A 9677-nucleotide genomic window follows, 5' to 3' on the forward strand; every position below is an offset into this window, starting at 1 on the left:
GCTCTACAGACTAATTAAGTCTCATTGGTGTATAAAATTTTTAAAGCATCTTGTACTCTCTGTTTCTGATATTAACACTTGTATTAGTTGTTCTATGTGTGACTTCATTTTAGACTTTAATCTCTAAGAATTCATAAGCCATATTTTTCTGCTCACTGCTGGTACCCAGATCCATCAAAGAATAGAGATCAATGAATATTTCTTGCTTATTTAATATCTTTACTATTTTAAGTTTGGGTGACTTGGAATATAAAATAACCATTGAAAAGAAAGAAATGGAAAGGAAGAACCATTTTCCAAAAGATTAAATTTATATTTTTATGTTTAATTTTAATTTAGGTAGGACTTTAAGGTGTAGATATTTAGAGGTAATTAGAATTATACAGCTTAAAAAGTAGAAAAAAGATATTAAGGTAAATACCAAATGAAAATCACTACAAGTACTCATATTGTTAAGAAAAAACTCTTTGCAGAGAATACAAAATTTCCTGGGTCTGAGGAGCCACTGTGAGGATCTATCATTGAAACTATGAGAATCAATGAGCTTGCTCAGGGAAAATACAGGAATAACGCCAAGGACTAAATATGGAAGAAAGGTTAAACTTTGGCAATAGAAGGAATACTAATAGCAAGTAAAGACTATGAAGGAAGAAGAAGAGGATGAGGTTTGTATAAAGTTACAGATATCAGAAAGAGAATGGGTGAATCAGAACAAGAGCTATTGTACAAGAGGAGTTGGAAGTTGGAGATGGAGGAACTAATGCTGAATGAGCATGCGTCCAATGGTGCTTTTTAAGGAACAGGTTAAATAGGATGATAAATTATATTTAAAGGGTTTCAAGAACTACTTGGAAAAGGCAGCTAGGGCAACAACTTTTTCAAGGACACAGGTCAAAAGTTTGGAGGCAATGGGATTTTAGCTTAAACAGAAGGCAGTACTTTTTCTTTTAAAGAAAAAGGAAGACTAGATCAATAAACTGGACTAGTTAAAGAATTGAGAAAGAAAAGAGATAATTGAGTAACTAACTTAATGGGAAAGGCATGGAGATTATTATTTACTTTTATCATCATCATCATTATAATTATTAGGGTTAATAGGCTTTAGAATGCAGGTTAAGAATTTGGGCTTTCCAACCAATAACAATAGTTTATTAAATGTTTACTATTTGCCAACTGCCAAACACTTAATTATTCTTTATAAGGTAGAAATTATTACTTCCTTATTCAGTTCAGTTCAGTCTCTCAGTCATGTCCGACTGTTTGCGATCCCATGAATTGCAGCACGCCAGGCCTCCCTGTCTATCACCAACTCCTAGAGTTCACCCAAACTCATGCCATCCAGCCATCTCATCCTCTGTCGTCCCCTTTTCCTCCTGCCCCCAATCCCTCCCAGCATCAGAGTCTTTTCCAATGAGTCAACTCTTTGCATGAAGTGGCCAAAGTATTGGAGTTTCAGTCTCAGCATCAGTCCTTCCAAAGAACACCCAGGACTGATCTCCTTTAGGATGAACTGGTTAGATCTCCTTGCAGTCCAAGGGACTCTCAAGAATTTTCTCCAACACCACAGTTCAAAAGCATCAATTCTTTGGCATTCAGCTTTCTTCACAGTCCAACTCTCACATCCATACATGACCACTGGAAAAACCATAGCCTTGACTAGACGGACCTTTGTTGGCAAAGTAATGTCTCTGCTTTTCAATATGCTATCTAGGTTGGTCATAACTTTCCTTTCAAGGAGTAAGCGTCTTTTAATTTCATGACTGCAATCACCATCTGCAGTGATTTTGGAGCCCAAAAAAATAAAGTCTGACACTGTTTCCACTGTTTCTCCATCTATTTGCCATGAAGTGATGGGACCAGATGCCATGATCTTAGTTTTCTGAATGTTGAGCTTTAGCCAACTTTTCCACTCTCCTCTTTCACTTTCATCAAGAGGCTTTTTAGTTCCTCTTCACTTTCCACCATAAGGGTGGTGTCATCTGCATATCTGAGGTTATTGATATTTCTCCCATCAATCTTGATTCCAGCTTGTGTTTCTCTTCCAGTCCAGCGTTTCTCATGATGTACTCTGCATATAAGTTAAATAAGCAGGGTGACAATATTCAGCCTGGATGTACTCCTTTTCCTATTTGGAACCAGTCTGTTGTTCCATGTCCAGTTCTAACTGTTGCTTACTTCCTTATTAGAGATGGTAATATTGAGGCTGTGAAACTGAGACATTTGTTAATATATGAGTATGTCAACACAAATTATCTAACTTGGTCCAACTCCAGGCCCAGATTTCTCAACCAGAATGTGATGCTCTGTTTCTCTGCAAAGAAAACCATTTCCTCAAGTCAATGCAAAGCAACAAGAGAGATGCACAGATTATTTTTTTTAAGTAGAAGGGGAGGGCCATGGTGTAAACTTAGGTTGGGATGGTTTCAATTTTCTCAGTAGGAGGTGAGGTTAAGTGCTAAGAGGGGAAGGAGGAGGGCTGGAACTAGGGACTTGAGCAGAGTGGAAATATTAGGAACAGCTGCAGCAAGGAATGCGATGGGGAGTTAACAAGTGATAAAAGAATTGCTGAGATAAAACAAGAGCCCAGCCGAGGTCGGTTGACTTGGTCACTTGCCTAGTGATGTGCTTCAATTTCTGAATGTGGGAAGAGAAAGTGGGCAAGAAGGGTTATGGAAATGTTAGGAATTGGAAAAATGGAAATAACAGAAGAACAAAGAGTGGGTAGACTTAGGCATGTTGTAAGTTCATCACTGACCTGATTAATCTCAAGGGTTTTGGCAGAATGGAGAGGAAGGGTGTGGCTCCCAGACAGAAAAGGAGTAACCAGATATGCTGCTAGAGAACATGATGAAGATGGAGATCAAAGATGAGAAGACACGAGGTGGAAGGATGAGTCTGTCCGTGGTTTAACCACGATAAAACAATTCTAGCAGACCATTTGAAAAAAATCTTTTGGTCACATCACATGGCACAACATGTGGGAAATTAGTTCCTCTACCTGGCATTGAACTTGCACCCCCTTGCTTTGGAAGGCAAAGTCTTAACCACTGGACCACCAGGGAAGTCCCTGAAATAATTTTTTAAAAATTAATTGCTACAACTTTCCGGGAAGTCTAGGGGCTAGGACTCCATGCTTCCATTGCAGGGGCATAGATTACACATGGAGCTAAGACTGCACATACCGTGCAGTGCAGCCAAGATAATAACAATAATTTTAAAAAAATGATTGCTAACATTTAATGATTGCTCATCTCAGGCTAAAACTGATACCTGTGTTACCATGATGAATTTTCACAAAATATCATCCATCAGTTGTATTGTTATCTCTACTTTATAGATGAGGAATCCAAAAGTTAGATACATTAAGTAGCTTGAAGAGGATTTTTAATTCTCCTTGGAATGGAAGAGAGGAGATTCAGGGACAGGCTCTTGGGCAGCAGAGCCTGTGACCTTATCCAATGAGCATGCTGACTAGGATGAGGGGGGAGGTGTCCTTTTGTAACATATATTTACATGGTTTAATTTATGATGGTTGAATCAATCATTTTGATTCTTTAAGATCCATTAGTAAAAGAACCTATATATCTGCCTCTCTGTAATTCTTACTAAATCCACATGTACTACTTTATGCATAAAATATCTTATGCAAACTTTCTGGTAAAGGTGCACACCTGCTAATTGTTACTAACACCCTTAGACATATTTTATGGGTCAGGCCACAGTGCTCAAGAAGAGTTTTAGTCCTTGCAGCTGGACAAAGCTGCACATTTTGAATGCCTGAAATTTGACCTAAATGGTGTTGACATTACAGTGACTGTGACTGATGGAAAAGGAAACAAAAAATCTTGGATTTCTTTCCTCTGCAGAGACCTCTTCTCCACAAATTAATAACAACAACAGACTTAGAAAATATCTCTCGAACTACAGACTGTGGCCAGCAGTACAGCTGCATATTTCCAAGAGGCCCACAGAGACTCTGCCTTTTAGTTTAAATCCTTCCACTCAGAAAAATCCCCTTGTTTTGTTAGCGTCCTTTACGCTTTTCAGTTTACTTTATTTTTTAAATTTCATTTTTTATTTTATTTTGAAGTCTAAAGTGTTAGTAGAAAATATCAAACACTTCACATGGATAACTTTAAGAATCTGAAGTTTATCATGTTGTAATGTAAAAGAAATAGAAAGGGGTCAATATAATTTAATGCAATAAATGTATGTGTGTGGTTTAGTTGCTAAGTCGTGTCAGACTCTTTGCAACCCCCTGGACTGTAGCCTGCCAGGTTCCTCTGTCCATGGGATTCTCCAGGCAAGAATACTGGAGTGGGTTGCCATTTCCTTCTCCAGGGGATCTTCTGGACCCAGGGATGGAACCTGGATCTCCTGCATTGTGGGCAGATTCTAACAACTGAGCCACTATTGACACATTAATGAGTTATAGTATTGGTTTTTTATAGATATTCCAAGGTGATTGAAATATGGTCCCTGTTCTGAGAAATGATAATATTTATGGAGAGAAATAGACACCTAGAACAATGATTATAATGTGAATCATAAAGTTACTGCATTTTGAAAAGTTTTCAATAAAGCATTTTATTAATATACATGAGGGAGATATTATCCATGGCTAAGTGGATGTGAGAGGCTTCCCAGGTGTGGTAAAGAATCCACCTGCCGATGCAGGAGATGCAGGAGACACAGGTTCCATCCCTGCCTTGGGAAGCTCTGAGGACATGGCAACCTACTCCAGTAACCTTGCTTGGGAAATCTCATGGACAGAGGAACCTGGCAGGCTACAGTCTATAGGGTCACAGAAGAGTCAGATATAACTTAGTGACTCAACAACAATGACAAAGGAAGGCTGCCTTCACATTAATCACTACTGAAAACACTTAGATACCCGGAATTTCTGTTCTGATAGTTGCATGGGGGTGAGAATAAGGAGATACAGTCTAACCTAGGGCAAGGGACCCAAAATAAGAAACTTCTCCTATAACTCTGGGAAGAGATTTCATTGGCATAATAAGGATAAAAGGAAAATAAAACTGCTAAGCAGAATGTGTTAGTAAAACCAACAAAAAAACAAATAAAACCTGGCTTAAGCTTGGGATCTGGAGGAGAGGGAAAACAATCACCACTTACTTCAGTTTGTGTTCATACAGGACACCTGTATGGACAGAAAAAAGCACTAACGTGATTTTAAGTTGTTAGTGCAGCCTCATGCAATAAAGAGACATAAGTTCAAAACTCTAACATATAGCAAAAAGAATTTTTTAAAAAAGTTTCACTCCCAAATTAACTTTTTTTTAATATTTTCATAACTTTGATACTAAAATGGGCCTGGACAGAATAAGAAAGGAATCTTGTAGGCCAAGCTCTAAGAGAGATTTGCTCCCAAATAGTAGCAAAGCAAATTAACACTGCTAAAAGAAGTGATGATTCAGCATGAGCTAATTGCATTTACTGCAGATATGCAAGCTTGAATTCATGTTAGAAAACTGATTCTTATATTCACCACATGTCAGGACTATTTATTTATTTAATTAATTTTTATATATTTATTTTCTCCTTCTTCCATGTAAGTACAATTTTGCCTAGAAATATGTTTTTTCCATATATATATATATATATATATATATATATTTTAATGAGGGTGTGTGTTTTCCCAGAACACCACACTAATATCCTAACATTCTTTGCAAATGCATGCTGCCATAGAGCTAAGTTTTGGCCAAGGGATGTGAGATGGTGTGATGTGTGTAAATTCCAATTATCTTAAAATAAAAAGAAGCATACCTGATTTTACCCCCCTTTTTTCTCTTCTGCTTACAGAAATGATGACAGCAATATAACATCGGTATGAACAGTAGAAGGATACAAGAACAGAAAGGCAGGAGTCTGGAACAGATTCTATATCAGAATCTGTACTTCAAATGCCTGGTCTACTAAATTAGAAAGAAAGAAACTTTAGTCTGCTTTAAGCAATCCTTAGTTGAGATTCTTTTACAGTCACTGGCTCTATCTACTAAGTAACAGACATTAATATAAAGAAGAAAATATATGATCATATGCTATTGTCATATCATCTCAGTAGACAACGGAAAAGCTTTTAAATTATTATCAAATCAGAAATTGAAGAAAATTTCACTAAAATGGTAAAAAGCATAAAGACATCTACAGCGTTGTTAATGTTATAATTAAGATGAAATACTGTTAGCATTCTCATTAAAGGGCTTCCCAGTGGTAAAGAATCTGTCTGTCAATGCAGGAGACGCAAGAGAAGATAGCTTGATCCCTGGATCAGGAAGATCCCCTGGAGGAGGAAATTACACTCCAGTATCCTTGCCTAGAGAATTCCATGGACTGGGGAGCCTGATGGGCTACTGTCCTTGCGGTCACAAAGAGCTGGACACAACAGAGCGACTGGGCATGGACACACACACAAAAATTAAAGATGGTTATTGATTGTTTGACGTCCATCTTGTCAAGAGCTGAATACTATCAATAGGTCTCTCTATTTGAATCTCACTTATATGCAGAGTACATGAGAAACGCTGGGCTGGAAGAAGCACAAGCTGGAATCAAGATTGCTGGGAGAAATATCAATAACCTCAGATAGGCAGATGACACCACCCTTATGGCAGAAAGTGAAGAGGAACTAAAAAGCCTCTTGATGAAAGTGAAAGAGGAGAGTGGAAAAGTTGGCTTAAAGCTCAACATTCAGAAAACTAAGATCATGGCATCCGGTCCCATCACTTCATGGGAAATAGATGGGGAAACAGTGGAAACAGTGTCAGACTTTATTTTTTTGGGCTCCAACATCACTGCAGATGGTGACTGCAGCCATAAAATTAAAAGAGGCTTACTCCTTGGAAGGAAAGTTATGACCAACCTAGAGTACATATTGAAAAGCAGAGATATTACTTTGCCAATAAAGGTCAGTCTAGTCAAGGCTACGGTTTTTCCAATGGTCGTGTATGGATGTGAGAGTTGGACTGTGAAGAAAGCTGAGTGCCAAAGAATTGATGCTTTTGGACTTTCGTGTTGGAGAAGACTCTTGAGAGTCCCTTGGACTGCAAGGAGATCCAACCAGTCCATTCTAAAGGAAATCAGCCCTGGGTGTTCATTGGAAGGACTGATGTTGAAGCTGAAACTCCAATACTTTGGCTACCTCATGCGAAGAGTTGACTCATTGGAAAAGACCCTGATGCTGGGAGGGATTGGGGGCAGGAGGAGAAGGGGACGACAGAGGATGAGATGGCTGGATGGCATCACTTACTTGATGGACATGAGTTTGAGTGAACTCCGGGAGTTGGTGGTGGACAGGGGGGGCCTATCATGCTGTGATTCATGGGGTCGCAAAGAGTCGGACAGGACTGAGCGGTTGAACTGAACTGAACTGAACTGAGGCATGGTGAAGAAATGGCAGAAGTGACACCACACCAGTTTCTGGGCCCAGGATTTAGGAAACCATCAGCTTTCACTGCTTGTGTCATGGGACACTCCCTATGGAGGCCCCAGTCACCATGGAAAAAGCTGAACTGCACTAAGAATAGCTTGCTGGAGAGGCCATGTGTATACACTGACCTTGTTAGTCCCAGATAAGCACAGCTGCTCATTCATTCCTGCCAAAGTTCCAGACACAAGGGTGAAGCCATTTTGGACATTCCAGACCAGCCCATCTGCCAGCAGAATGTTAATGAATGGCTACAGTTAAAGTATTTGGAATGAAGAATTGATCAGTCTAGTCCTTTTTGTGCTTTTAAAGGTAACAGGAAAAGTAGTTTTACTTCCCAATTAATTTTTAAAAGAAACTAATAGACTTTATTTTCTAGCACAATTTTAGAGTCAGAGAAATATTGAGCACAAAGTATAGAGTTCACATTGACCCTGTATAGCTTTCTGTATTACTAACATCATGCTTTAGTGTAATGTATTTGTTAAAATTAATGAAGTATTATTAACTAAGGTTCACAACTTACATTAAGGCTCACTCTTTATGTTGTACAGTTATATACATGCATGCATGTGTGCACAGTCACTTCAGTTATATCTGATTCTTTGCGACCCTATGGACTGTAGCCCACCAGGCTCCTCTGTCCATGGGATTTTCCAGGCAAGAATACTGGAGTGGGTTGCCCTGGAGTGGGTTTCTCCTTCAGGGATCTTCCCAACTCAGGGATCAAATCTGTGTCTCTTGCGTCTCTTGCACTGGAAGGCGGATTTTTACGACTAGCACCACTTAGGAAGCCCATAATGCTATGGATCTACGATTAAAATAGCATACAGAATGGTTTCACTGCCCTTAAAATTTTCTGTATTTTTTTTCTGTCCATGTCCTTACCCCCAACCCATGGCACAACTGATCTCTTTCCTGTGTCTGTAGCTGTGCTTTTTCCAGAAAGTCGTATCATTGGAATTATACAGTATGTGGCATTGTCATTTAGCAATATGCATTTAAGTTTTTCTTCATGTGTTTTCATGGATAAATAGTTTAATTCTTTTCCATTAATAAATAATATTCCATTGTATGGATGTATCAAAGTTTGTTTATCCATTCGTCTTTTGAAAGACATTTTCATTGATTCTGGCTTTTGGTAATTGTAAATAAAGCATCATTGTGTGAAGGTTTGTGTCAGCTCAACTGGGTAAGCTCCTAGGATGAAATTGTTGGTACTTTTGGTAAGACTAGGTTTAACTTTGAAAGAAACTGCCAAAGCATCTTGCAGAGACTGAACCATTTTGAATTCCCACTAGCAATGAATAATAGTTCCTGTTGCTCTGAATCTTCACTAAAATGTGGTATGGTTATTTTTTTGTATTGTAGGTATTGCCAGTGTTTTGGATTTTAGCCATTCTAATGGGTCTGTAGTGGTTTCTCGTTGCTATTTTCCTTTGAAATTCCCTAATCACGTATGATGGGAACATCTTGGCACACCTCTACTTGCCACAGGGTTGTAAAGAGTCGGACACGACTGAGCAACTAACACTGACAGACTTGCCATCGGCTTTGTAAATCTTTTTTGGTGAAGTGTTTGTTCAGATATTTTGCCCATATTTAAATTGGGTCATGTTACTTTTTGTTAAATTGCAAGAATTTTTATATTTTGGATGTATAGCCTTTATTAAGAATGTTTTGCAAATATTTATTTCCCAGTCTGTCAGATCAGATCAGATCAGTCGCTCAGTCGTGTCCGACTCTTTGCGACCCCATGAATCGCAGCACGCCAGGCCTCCCTGTCCATCACCGTTTGCCTTTTTATTCTCTTAACTATCTTTTTCAACAGAAGAAAATTTAATTTAATAACGTCAAACTTCCAACTTACATTTTACTCTATGGTCCATTTTGAGCTAATTTTTCTCAAAGGTATAAAGTTGTGTTTAGGTTATTTTTTGTTTCTGTTTCTTGGGGTGTGTTGTATGTAGATGTCCAACTGTTCCAGCATCATTCATTGAAAAGACAATCCTTTCTCCATTGAATTGCTTTTGCTTATTTGTCAAATTTGTCTTTGCTTGTTTGTCAAAATTAGGCTTTATGATGAACGTGAGTTTTCAGCCTCTTTGGATAAATACCAAGGAGCATGACCTCTGGATTGTAAAGAAGGAATATTCTTTCTTTTTTTTAAAAAAAAAAAAAAGATACCAAAATGTCTCCCAAGTGACTGTAGCCTATTATATTCTCA

This window comes from Bos mutus, chromosome 12 (genome assembly GCF_027580195.1).
Source record: "Bos mutus isolate GX-2022 chromosome 12, NWIPB_WYAK_1.1, whole genome shotgun sequence".
Classification (NCBI taxonomy): Eukaryota; Metazoa; Chordata; class Mammalia; order Artiodactyla; family Bovidae; genus Bos; species Bos mutus.